Raw genomic sequence first — 13919 nt, 5'->3', positions numbered from 1 at the left:
TCACTCTGCCTGTAGGACTCTAGTGTTTGCCCCCCATAAATTTTGTGAGACACAATTTAAAATGTTTATTAAAAACTACAATCATAAAAAAGTTAAATACAACTAAAAGGCTATCAAAAATGAAAAATGAATATTTAAAATACCATGCTGAATAAATGGGAAAAAGAATGGCTTTTAACACATGACACTGTTAAAACAGAACTATATTTATTGGAAAAATGAATCTTGATCCCACCTCATTTCACACAGAAAAATTAGTTTGTAGGGGCTCATGAGTGTAGATGTAAAAGCCAAAACTGCAAAGCTTCTGTAGAAAATACAGGAGAACATTTTAACAACTGAATATTTTCATAGTCACTATTTCAATAAAAAGTCCTGATTTTAACAAAACAAACTAATCCAAGAATTTACTGCTTTTCACTCCCAAATTAAAAGCAGTAAGATCTGTGGCAGTGTGGCCATATATAGGTGCTATGAATAGGACCAGAGATTGTGATGGGACTGTACTAGGAAGCAGGAAAACTCCAGCAACTGCAGGCAGGGCTGAAATTCTACACAGGCAAAGGAAAGGACCCTTGGAAAATAAACGAATTCCTCCTTCTATCAAAACCCTTGTAACAGAGGAGGAAAACCCAAGGTTGATGGAGAAGAGTGGAATTGGTGCAAAGAGGAAACAAGTAACTTCAACAACTGCACCAACTTGGGACTTCCCTGGTGGTCCAGTGGCTAAGACTCTGAGCTCCCAAAGCAGGGGATGCAGGTTTGATCCCTGGTCAGGGAACTAGGTTCCCACTTGCCATAATTAAAGATTCCACAGACAGCAGAACAACAACAAAAAGATCCTGCCTGTCATAACTGAAAAGGACTGCAAATGCTGCAGCAAAGGTCATGTGTGCTACAACTAAGACCCAGTGCAACTTAATTAATTAATTAAAAAATAACTAGATCAACTTTCCACATCTGGGTCCCCAGTTTGCTAGTCATCTGACTAGTTTGTTTGTTGCCACTTTCCAGCCTCTTTCTATTCTGTTATATCCCAAAGACCTGGGAAATCCAAAAGTTACATTTCCTAGACTTTCCTTCATGCTGGATTAGTTTGGGTCTCACCAATGGAAAGCTCTAGAAGAAAGCAGAAGTGTGAGGGAGGAATTTCTTTTCTTTTTCTGCTCCTAGTAGCAAGTCTATTATGTTGTCAATGGTATGTGGCCTGAGTTTAGCGGCCTTTGAAGTTTCGGCAGAGCATCAGAGACTTCGGATAGCAGTGTTGAACTGCTCTTGGACTCTGGTTTCCTCACTCTGTCCCCCCACCCCAACAGTATAAAAAGAGCTTCTGGTCATTATTAATATCAAGGATACATCAACTTCCTCCTTCCTCCAATAGTCCTGAAACTTTTGTAACAAATTCTTTGTATTTGTTTTCAATATTTATAATGGTTTTAGTTTTCCTGCATGGAATATGAGAGATACACTGAGAGATTTTTTGTGAGAGGTTAGTCTTGCATATTGGAGAGAAACGACAATACTAGTTTAGCTAAATTAAAGTGACATCACTAGTACAATGGGGTCGGGGAGAGGGAATAACAGCACAGTAGTGACTTTCTCTATTATTTTCTTCATCCTGGGAATTCTTTACTTTCCACATACAAGTGAAATGGTTAAAGAAACACAACGGTAGAAATACTCAAATGCTGATGGATTCCAGTGATCACCACTTTTGTGTTCCCTTATAAAATTGACATAATAAAACTTTAGTTCGTAGAGTTGTTATAAGATTTAAATGAGTTAAGCAAATAAAGTACTTAGTATAAGCCCTAAAATATAGAAAGAAATGGTAGTGTTAGAAACAGAAGATACAGCAGTAATTTTGAGTGGTAGTCACTCAGATTTCTGATTTAAGTGCTCTGAGATAATAAATGGATATTTTTTTAACTTACTAAATTTCTGATAGCTTGTACTTCAAATCCTAACAACTGATTAACATGAAACCACATTCTAACTTCAACTCTACAATTCACCTTTTAGTATGGTTTCCTTCTAAACAAAGTTTCCAGAGGAGGAGCTAAGATGGCAGAGGAATAGGACGGGGAGACCACTTTCTCCCCTACAAATTCATCAAAAAAACATTTGAACGCTGAGAAAACACCACAAAACAACTTCTGATCGCTAGCAGAGGACATCAGGAGCCCAGAAAAGCAGCCCATCATCTTTGAAAGGAGGTAGGACAAAATATAAAAGATAAAAAGAGAGACAAAAGAGTTAGGGACGGAGACCCGTCCCGGGAAGGGAGTCGTAATAAAGGGAGTTTCCAAACACCAGGAAACCCTCTCACGGGCGGGTCTGGGGGAAGTTTCCGAATCTCAGAGGGCAACCTAACTGGGAGGAAAAATAAAACCCACAGATTACTTGCCTAAAAGCAACTCCCAGCAGAAAAGTACCCCAGATGCTCGCATCTGCCACCAGCAAATGGGGGATGAACGGAGAGGAGTAGGTGGCATTGCTTAGGAACAAAGGAAGGACTGAGCAATTCCAAAGAAGAGCTAGCTGGCTGTGAACCAGCCCATCCCCAGCTGGAGGCAGGAGGCAGGGGTCAGGGTGGAGGGGAAAGGGGCAAACCTGGCCGCAGAGACGGCATCCCCCACCAAACTGCAAACAGGGTTCCAGTTTCTAACCAAAGACTTCCTGAGATTCTGGATGGTTGACATCCTCCGAGAGGGTCGCAGCTAGAGACCAGCCCACCAGAACACACACGAGGCATGCGCGGGAACTGAGGCTGGGACCACGGAGGGGATAAGGCACACCACACCCGGCGAGAGTGCACTCTTCAAGCTCCTGGTTGCCTGAGCTGCTCGGGCTGAGGAAGGCACAAAACGCAGGCCAAACTGAGTCTGTGCTTTTGTGGAGTACCTGAAAACTGGAACCGCATGCAACTCAGGGCCCGCTCCCTATAGAGCAGCCTGCAGCCTGAGCAGTGTAGACGGGGAAAGCACAGACGCCACAAGCGGGGGCAAACCCAGTGTGGCCGGAACACTGTGAGTGCTCCCCACACACGCCACTGACATTTGTCTGCAGCGCCCCTCCCTCCCCGCAGCGCGACTGAACAAGCGAACCTAAACAAGAGACCACCTCCGCCCGCTTGTGTCAGGGCGGAAATTAGACACTGAAGAGACCAGCAAACCAATAAGAAGCCAAATAAACAAAGGAAACCGCTTCAGAAGTGACAGGTGCAACAGATTAAAATACCTGTAGTTAACACCGATTACACCAGAAAGGGGCTATAGATATCAAGAAGTGTAAGCTGGAACAAGGAGCTATCTGAAACTGAACTGAACCCACACTGCCCGCAACAGCTCCAGAGAAATTCCTAGATATATTTTTACTATTTTTTTAATTAAAAAAAAAAATATTTTTTTAATTTTCTTTTAAAATTCCCTATACTCCTCTATTACTCCTAAATTTTCGTTTTCATATATTTTTACTATTTTTTATTAAATTTAAAAAAATTTTTTTCATTTATTTTTATTTTTTTCTTTTATTTTCTTTTAAAGTCCTCTATCACTCCATTACCCCTTAATTTTCATTTTCATTTCATTATAACCTTGCAAAAAAAAAAAAAAAAAAAAAGGAGAAGCCATATTTTTAAACTGAACTTCATATATATTTCTTAAATTTTTTGTGTTTTTGTTTTTAATATTGTATTTTTAAGAGTCTAACCTCTACTCTAGATTTTTAATCTTTGTTTTTCAGTATTTGATATCAATTTTGGACATTTAAGAATCCAATATTCAGTACCCATTTTTACTCAGGAGTGTGATGATTACTCTCTCCCTCTTTGGACTCTCCTTTTTCTCCCCCAGACCACCTCTATTTCCTCCCTCCCACTTCTCTTCTCAATCCAATTCTGTGAATCTCTGTGGGTGGCTGGGCTATGGAGAACACTTAGGGAACTGTGTACTGCATAGATCTGTCTCTCTCCTCTTGACTTCCCCTTCTTCTCCCCCTACTCATCTCTATCTCCTTCCTCCCTCTCCTCTTCTTCATGTAATTCTGTGAACCTCTCCAGGTATCCCTCCCTGTGGAGAATCTTTTCACTATTAACCTAGAAGTTTTATTATGAGTGCTGTATAGTTGGAGAAGTCTTGAGGTTACTAGAAGAATGAGACTGAAATCCAGAGGCAGGAGACTTAATCCCCAAACCTGAGAACACCAGAGAACTCCTGACTACAGGGAACATTAAGTAATAAGAGATCATCCAAAAGTCTCCATACCTACACTGAAACCAACCACCACCCAAGAGCCAATAAGTTCCAGAGCAAGACATGCCACGCAAATTCTCCAGCAACGCAGGAACATAGCCCTGAGTGTCAACATACAGGCTGCCCAAAGTCACACCAAACCCATAGACCCATCTCAAAACTCAATACTGGACAATCCATTGCACTCCAAAGAGAAGAAATCCAGTTCCATGCACCAGAACACCAACGCCATCTTCCCTAACCAGGAAACGTTGACAAGCAAATCGTCCAACCCCACCCACTGAGAGAAACCTCCACAATAAAAAGGAACCACAGACCACCAGAATACAGAAAGGCCACTCCAAACACAGCAATCTAAACAGGATGAAAAGGCAGAGAAATACCCAACAGGTAAAGGAACATGAAAAATGCCCACCAAGCCAAACAAAAGAGGAGGAGATAGAGAATCTACCTGAAAAAGAATTTAAAATAATGATGATAAAAATGATCCAAAATCTTGAAAACAAAATGGAGTTACAGATAAATAGCCTGGAGACAAAGATTGAGAAGATGCAAGAAATGTTTAACAAGGACCTAGAAGAAATAAAAAAGAGTTAATTAAAAATGAATAATGCAATAAATGAGATCATAAGCACCCTGGAAAGAACCAAGAGTAGAATAACGGAGGCAGGAAATAGGATAAGTGAGGTAGAAGATAAAATGGTGGAAATAAATGAAGCAGAGAGGAAAAAAGAATCAAAAGAAATGAGGACAACCTCAGGGACCTCTGGGACAATGTGAAACACCCCAACATTCGAATCATAGGAGTCCCAGAAGAAGAAGACAAAAAGAAAGGCCATGAGAAAATACTCTAGGAGATAATAGCTGAAAAGTTCCCTAAAATGGGGAAGGAAATAGTCACACAGATCCAAGAAACCCAGAGAGTCCCAAACAGGATAAACCCAAGGGAAAACACCCCAAGAAACATATTAATCAAATTATAAAAGATCAAACACAAAGAACAAATATTAAAAGCAGCAAGGGAGAAACAACAAATAACACACAAAGGGATTCCCTTAAGGATAACAGCTGATCTATCAATAGAAACTCTTCAGGCCAGAAGGGAATGGCAGGACATACTTAAAGTAATGAAAGAGAATAACCCAGATTACTGTACCCAGCAAGGATCACATTCAGATATGAAGGAGAATTCAAAAGCTTTACAGACAAGCAAAAGCTGAGAGAATTCAACACCACCAAACCAGCTCTTCAACAAATGCTAAAGGATTTTCTCTAGACAGGAAACACAGAAAGGGTGTATGAATGCAAACCCAAAACAACAAAGCAAATGGCAACAGGACCATGCCTATCAATAATTACCTTAAATGTAAATGGGTTCAATACCCCAACCAAAAGACAAAGGCTGGCTGAATGGATACAAAATCAAGACCCCTATATATGCTGTCTACAAGAGACCCACCTCAAAACAAGGGACACATACAGACTAAAAGTGAAGGGCTGGAAAAAATATTTCACGCAAACAGAGACCAAAAGAAAGCAGGAGTCGCAATACTCATATCAGATAAAATAGACTTTCAAATAAAGGCTGTGAAACGAGACAAAGAAGGACACTACATAATGATCAAAGGATCAATCCAAGAAGAAGATATAACAATTATAAATATAAATGCACCCAACGTAGGAGCACCGCAATATGTAAGGCAAATGCTAACATGTATGAAAGGAGAAATTAACAATAACACAATAATAGTGGGAGACTTTAATATGCTACTCACACCTATGGATAGATCAACTAAACAGAAAATTAACAAGGAAACACAAACTTTAAATGACACATTGGACTAGCTAGACCTAATTGATATCTATAGGACATTTCACCCCGAAACAATCAATTTCAACTTTTTCTCCAGTGCACACGGAAACTTCTCCAGGAAAGATCACATCCTAGGCCATAAATGTAGCCTTGGTAAATTCAAAAAAATTGAAATCATTCCAGTCATCTTTTCTGACCACAGTGCAGTAAGATTAGACCTCAATTACAGGAAAAAAATTGTTAAAAATTCCAACATATGGAGGCTAAATAACACGCTTCTGAATAACCAACAAATCATAGAAGAAATCAAAAAAGAAATCAAAATATGCATAGAAACGAATGAAAATGAAAACTCAACAACCCAAAACCTATGGGACACTGCAAAAGCAGTGCTAAGGGGAAGGTTCATAGCATTACAGGCTTGCCTCGAGAAATAAGAAAAAACTCAAATAAATAACCTAACTCTACACGTAAAGCAACTAGAGAAGGAAGAAATGAAGAACCCCAGGGTTAGTAGAAGGAAAGAAATCTTAAAAATTAGGGCAGAAATAAATACAAAATAAACAAAAGAGACCATAGCAAAAATCAACAAAGCTAAAAGCTGTTTTTTTGCAAAGATAAACAAAATTGACAAACTGTTAGCCAGACTCATTAAAAAACAAAGGGAGAAGAACCAAATTAACAAAATTAGAAATGAAAATGGAGAGATCACAACAGACAACACTGAAATAAAAAGGATCATAAGAGACTACTAACAGCAACTCCATGCCAATAAAATGGACAACTTGGGTGAAATGGAGAAATTCTTAGAAAAGTATAAATTTCCAAAACTGAACCAGGAAGAAATAGAAGATCTTAACAGATCCATCACAAGCAAGGAAATCGAAACTGTAATCAGAAATTGTCCAGCAAACAAAAGCCCAGGACCTGACGGCTTCACAGCTGAATTCTACCAAAAATTTAGAGAAGAGCTAACACCTATCTTACTCAAACTCTTCCAGAAAATTGCAGAAGAAGGTAAACTTCCATACTCATTCTATGAGGCCACCATCACCCTAATTCCAAAACCAGACAAAGATGCCACAAAAAAAGAAAACTACAGGCCAATATCACTGATGAACATAGATGCAAAAATCCTTAACAAAATTCTAGCAAACAGAATCCAACAACATATTAAAAAGACCATACATCATGACCACGTGGACTTTATCCAAAGAATGCAAGGATTCTTTAATATCCACAGATGAATCAATGTAATAGACCGCATTAACAAATTGAAAGATAAAAACCATATGATTATCTCAATAGATGCAGAAAAAGCCTTTGACAAAATTCAACATCCATTTATGATAAAAAAAAACTCTCCAGAAAGCAGGAATAGAAGAAACATACCTCAACATAATAAAAGTTATATGTGACAAACCCACAGCAAACATTATACTCAATGGTGAAAAATTGAAAGCATTTCCCCTAAAATCAGGAAAAAGACAAGGGTGCCCACTCTCACCACTACTATTCAACATAGTTTTGGAAGTTTTGGCCACAGCAATCAGAGCAGAAAAAGAAATAAAGGGAATACAGATAGGAAAAAAAGAAGTGAAACTCTCGCTGTTTGCAGATTACATGATCCTCTACATAGAAAACCCTAAAGACTCTACCAGAAAATTGCTAGAGCTAATCAATGAATATAGTAAAGTTGCAGGATATAAAATTAACACACAGAAATCCCTTGAATTCCTATACACTAACAAAGGGAAAACAGAAAGAGAAATTAAGGAAACAATACCATTCACCATTGCAACAAAAAGAATAAAATACTTAGGAGTATATCTACCTAAAGAAACAAAAGACCTATACATAGAAAACTATAAAACACTGATGAAAGAAATCAAAGAGGACACAAACAGATGGAGAAATATACCGTGTTCATGGATTGGAAGAATCAATATTGTCAAAATGACTATACTACCCAAAGCAATCTATAGATTCAATGCAATCCCTATCAAGCTACCAACGGTATTTTTCACAGAACTAGAACAAATAATTTCACAATTTGTATGGAAAGACAAAAAACCTCGAATAGCCAAAGCAATCTTAAGAAAGAAGAATGGAACTGGAGGAATCAACCTGCTTGACTTCAGGCTCTACTACAAAGCCACAGTCATCAAGACAGTGTGGTACTGGCACAAAGACAGAAATATAGATCAATGGAACAAAATAGAAAGCCCAGAGATAAATCCACGCACCTCTGGACACCTTATCTTCGACAAAGGAGGCAAGGATATACAATGGAAAAAAGACAACCTCTTTAACAAGTGGTGCTGGGAAAACTGGTCAACCACTTGTAAAAGAATGAAACTAGAACCCTTTCTAACACCATACACAAAAATAAACTCAAAATGGATTAAAGATCTAAATCTAAGACCAGAAACTATAAAACTCCTAGAGGAGAACATAGGCAAAACACTCTCCGACATAAATCACAGCAAGATCCTCTATGACCCACCTCCCAGAATATTGGAAATAAAAGCAAAAATAAACACATGGGACCTAATGAAACTTAAAAGCTTTTGCACAACAAAGGAAACTATAAGCAAGGTGAAAGGACAGCCCTCAGATTGGGAGAAAATAATAGCACCTGAAGAAGCAGACAAAGGATTAATCTCAAAAATATACAAGCAACTCCTGCAGCTCAATTCCAGAAAAATAAATGACCCAATCAAAAAATGGGCCAAAGATCTAAACAGACATTTCTCCAAGGAAGACATATAGATGGTTAACAAACACACGAAAAGATGCTCAACATCACTCGTTATCAGAGAAATGCAAATCAAAACCTCAATGAGGTACCATTACATGCCAGTCAGGATGGCTGCTATCCAGAAGTCTACAAGCAATAAATGCTGGAGAGGGTGTGGAGGAAAGGGAACCCTCTTACACTGTTGGTGGGAACGCAGACTAGTACAGCCACTATGGAGAACAGTGTGGAGACTCCTTAAAAAGCTGGAAATAGTACTGCCATATGACCCAGCAATCCCACTTCTGGGCATACACACCGAGGAAACCAGATCTGTAAGAGACACATGCACCCCAATGTTCATCGCAGCACTGTTTATAATAGCCCAGACATGGAAGCAACCTAGATGTCCATCAGCAGATGAATGGATAAGAAAGCTGTGGTACATATACACAATGGAATATTACTCAGCCATTAAAAAGAATACATTTGAATCAGTCTAATGAGGTGGATGAAACTGGAGCCCATTATACAGAGTGAAGTAAGGCAGAAAGATAAAGACCAATATAGTATACTAACACATATATATGGGATTTAGAAAGATGGTAACAATAACCCAATATGCAAGACAGAAAAAGAGACACAGATGTACAGAACAGAATTTTGGACTCTGTGGGAGAAGGCGAGGGTGGGATGATCTGAGAGCACAGCATCGAAACATGTATATTATCGACTGTGAAACAGATTGCCAGTCCAGGTTGAATGCATGAGACAAGTGCTCGGGGCTGGTGCACTGGGATGACCCAGAGGGATGGGATGGGGAGGGATGGGGAACATATGTAAATCCATTACTGATTCGTGTCAATGTATGGCAAAAACCACTACAATATTGTAAAGTAATTAGCCTCCAACTAATAAAATAATAAAAATAAAATAATAATAATAAAATAATAAAAATAAATGGAAAAAAATAAAATAAAATTTCCTTCTAAAACACACCTTGTTTATATCATCTCACATCAACGAACCCACAGTATCTTCATTAAAGTGTCCCAATTTTAACTGCTCAACATAATACAGTGATGTACTATCGAGTTACAAAGATTTTGTAAATGGCAAATCTACATTCAATTCACAGCTCAAATATATATTGTGACAGTAAGCGAAGGACTTAAAATTCTGATTTTCAGAGTCTTTGTCAATTTAAGAGTCACTCATTGGTAGACTGCTGGGCAACTTCTAACCAAGATTTTTTTTTAGAATTTTTTTGGTGGACAAAAAGTTTTAGTACATTTTGAAAACTTTAATGCCTTTTAGGTAGGACAAACATTCCAAGATTCACGATAATCACCACCCATTCCTCTTGCCTTAATCTTTTATCTATTTCCCCATTACTATATGACTTCAAATAATTAGATGATGTTTCTTCTGGACAAGAACTTCAAATAACAAAATTAAGTAATTTTGAGAAAAAATCTAAAATTTAACGAATTTGAGGAAGAAGAGAGAAAACTGAACAGAAACAATCAGAACACTAGGGCAAAAATCAAAAGGATTGATAACTTTGCTAAAGAATTGTATAGCATTACCAAGGATGAAATAGACTTTTCTAAAGTAACAACAGCAAAAACAATTTTCAACCAATGATGCGAGAGAAAATTCTGAATTATCTTATTCTATAAAAACTGATATAACACAATTGCTGAAGAAAAGTTAGACGTGATTAAGGAATATCCAGTGAAAATGTATGAAAACTTCATTTTTGTGTCTAAGTTGATTTTTTTTTTTCATTTATTTTTATTAGTTGGAGGCTAATTACTTTACAGTATTGTAGTGGTTTTTGCCATACATTGACATGAATCAGCCATGGATTTACATGTGTTCCCCATCCCGATCCCCCTCCCACCTCCCACCCCATCCCATCCCTCTGGGTCATCCCAGTGCACCAACCCTGAGCACTTGTCTCATGCATCCAACCTGGGCTGGAGATCTGTTTCACCCTTGATAGTATACTTGTTTACTAACGCATATATATGAAATTTAAAAAGATGGTAACGATAACCCTATATGCAAAACAGAAAAAAAGAGACACAGATGTAATTTGATTTTTATGTAAGTCTTGTAGAGTTAATGAGGATACTTGGGACTCAATTTTGTGTAGGGTCCACAACATAGAAAATGTTTCCAAGGATTGAACAAACATAAGCTCCATTGAAAGTCTTTGTGGCAAAAAGAGAAAACAACAAGGTTTGAATACATAAAAGTATTTCCATTTAAAGTGAAAGTGGAAGTCACTCAGTCTTGTTCTACTCTTTTCAACCCCATGAACTATAGCCTGTGAGTGCTTCTCTGTCCATGGAATTCTTCAGGCCAGAATACTGGAGTGTGTAGCTGTTCTCAGGGTATTTTCCCAACCTAGGGATCAAACCCAGGTCTCCGGCATTGCAGGTTGATTCTTTCCCCTCTGAGCCACCAGGGAAGCCCATTTCCCTTTTTGACTTTAGACATTTTCTCCCTTCACCTTTATCAAAGAAAACACAAGTATTAACACTGGCAGTTGATTCATTTGTTTAGAAATAAAAAATATGTCTTTTAGGAAAAGCTGTCAGTTAGCCAAAGGAAAAATGATGTGCAGTTACAGTTCTTTATTCAAAATGTCTTGGAAAATAACATTTTAAATGTTCTTTTGAATCTTACAGTCTCATTAGTATTTCATTCAATTTCCCAATATAATGTGAAAAGGTATGTGATGCTAATGAGGATAAAAGAAGAAAAAAAAAATGTTTCATGAGAAATGGCATCAGATTGAAAAAATGATAAGTGAAAATTTAATTAGTTGAAGCCCAACTGCTAACAATGGAATAACCAAGTTTGGTTAATTTTTCTATTAATAAAGTGAAGTCAATACTTGGAATAGATTGATACTGGTGAAGAAAAATATTTAAATTTTAATTATCCTGAGCTTCATGATTGGAAACACAGTTTACACTCAGCTTTTACCTCTTTGAAAATAAAGGGATTATCTATGACCTACAGGTGTCACATTCTAGGAGAAAAACACGTGAAAGCAGGGTTCTCCTTGGGTCTCTGCTGCTGCAGGGAAAATTGCTAACTTTAGAAAGATGGTACTATTTCCACTATGATCTACAAATGTTAGTAACTATTTGAATACAAAAATATTAACTTTTTATTAGTTTTTAAAACACATAATTATACATTACCAAATGTGCTCATATAAAGATTGTAGAATATTCAGGACATTCTTTATTTAACCAATAGCATAAAAACAAATGTACCTTGAAATATAAATGCAGAATTAGAACTACTAGAAATAAATGGAAATCTTTACAGCAAGCACTTTTTCACTCTCATGTATTAGAAATTACAACTGTCAATTTTCAACTGCTTGCCAATAATTCTTTCCTATAACTGAACAGAATTCCATTACTCCAGACTAAATATTAATACTAAATTATCACTCACATAGGATTAGCCTTTTTTTATTTTTTTCTTGATATCCTCATTCCATTAGACCAGATAACTTCCCAAAATAATTTTGGGAAAAGTGTTACTTGCCTATCCCACTAACTAGGATCTGATATTTATTTAGCCAGGAATAAAATAATGATTGCCCTAAAAGCAAAAAATGTGAGACTTTTGCTAAATGAGCAAACATGCTGATGCTGTGTATTCATCCATTATTTATCAAAAGCTAAAAGCGCTCATGGTATATTCTACCATGAATATACAAACACCACATGTAGAACACCCCTCTTTGAGAACAACCTGAAGACTAGCAGAACAGCAGTTCTACAACCAAGAATATAAAGAACCACACAGAGTCTGTTAGGAGAAGTAAACTAGGTAGGGCCCACACCCCTGGCAGACAATCCAGCTGAGAAAGGGAGTGTCACAAACTTAGTGAAAGTGAAAAGGGATGTCAGTCCTTAAGGAGTGAGCAGTTTTGAGCTCCAGATTGGGCACCCCAGCCCTGGGGACAAGTGCAGGAAGATGATCCCTTTAACTGTTTGGAAACCCAGCAGGGCTTGCTGGGAGACCCTGAGGACGGCAGGAATCGGACACTGCACTTAAAAGACACATGGACAAACCTACTCTCACTCACAGTACAGGGGCCGCAGAATGGTAAGCACTTGGCAAGGTTGCCAGAATATCCCCAGGCCGACTCCTGGCTCTGGCTTCAACCCCACCCCCAAGGAAGTGGCCTTAACATGCCCTGGGAAAAGCTCTGCCTGCATGTGACCCAACTCTACTTTACTGGCTCCAGCTCACCGCCCGCAGAGTGACTGTTTCCAGACCTGTCTGGGAGAAGCCCTGGTCTGCACTGGACTCTGGCTCTAGCCACCCTCCCCAACTCTGCTAAGAAAGTTGCTTCTGACACATCCTGGGAAAAGCCCTGACATCCGCTAGGCTCCATCTCCAATTCTCATTACCCAGCCAAGATGCTGCCTTCTGAGTAACCCCAGGGAAGCCCACTGTCTGTGCTAGCTTCAGATTCAGCACTCCCAGCAAATCCACCAGGCAAACACAGTTTGCATAGGGATGCTCCCACAAAAGGACATGCTTTCAGGCCTGTAAAAGTGACTGTTTCACCTAATATCATAGAAACAGACACAGAAGATCAAACAGAATGAGGGAACAAAAGAATATGTTCCAAAATATAAGAACAAGATAAATTCTTGGGGGAGGGGGTGGAAATAATAAAGTAATTTACCCAGTAAAGTGCAAAGCCAAGGTCATAAAAATGCTCACTGAACTTAGCAGAAAAATGAAGGAACACAGTGAGAACTTCAACAAATAATTAGAATTATATAAAAAAACTGATCTGAGAAATCACAATGCAATAACTAAAATGAAAAATATACCATAGGGAATCAACAGTAGATTAAGAAATACAGAAGTCTAGATCAACAATCTGGAAGATAGAGTAGTGGAATTTACTCAAGCAGAACAGCAAAAAAGAGAAAGAAAAGTTTAAATAAGGATAGTTTAAGGTACCTTTGAGACAACATCAGACATACTAATATTCTCACTAGGGTTCCCAGAAAGAAAAAAATGGGACAGAAAATTTATTTGGTGAAATAATGGCTGAAAATCT

General features: G+C 38.1%; 1 protein-coding gene across 1 annotated transcript in view; it reads right to left on the bottom strand.

The window, feature by feature from the left end:
- The window catches only part of MARCHF1 (membrane associated ring-CH-type finger 1), a 1121888-nt gene that overhangs the window by 883729 nt on the left and 224240 nt on the right, over positions 1 to 13919 (bottom strand). The gene's annotated exons all lie outside the window — the stretch shown is intronic.

Source organism: Cervus elaphus, chromosome 17 (genome assembly GCF_910594005.1).
Source record: "Cervus elaphus chromosome 17, mCerEla1.1, whole genome shotgun sequence".
NCBI classification, from domain to species: domain Eukaryota; kingdom Metazoa; phylum Chordata; class Mammalia; order Artiodactyla; family Cervidae; genus Cervus; species Cervus elaphus.
This window is presented reverse-complemented; position numbering and strand designations above follow the sequence as displayed.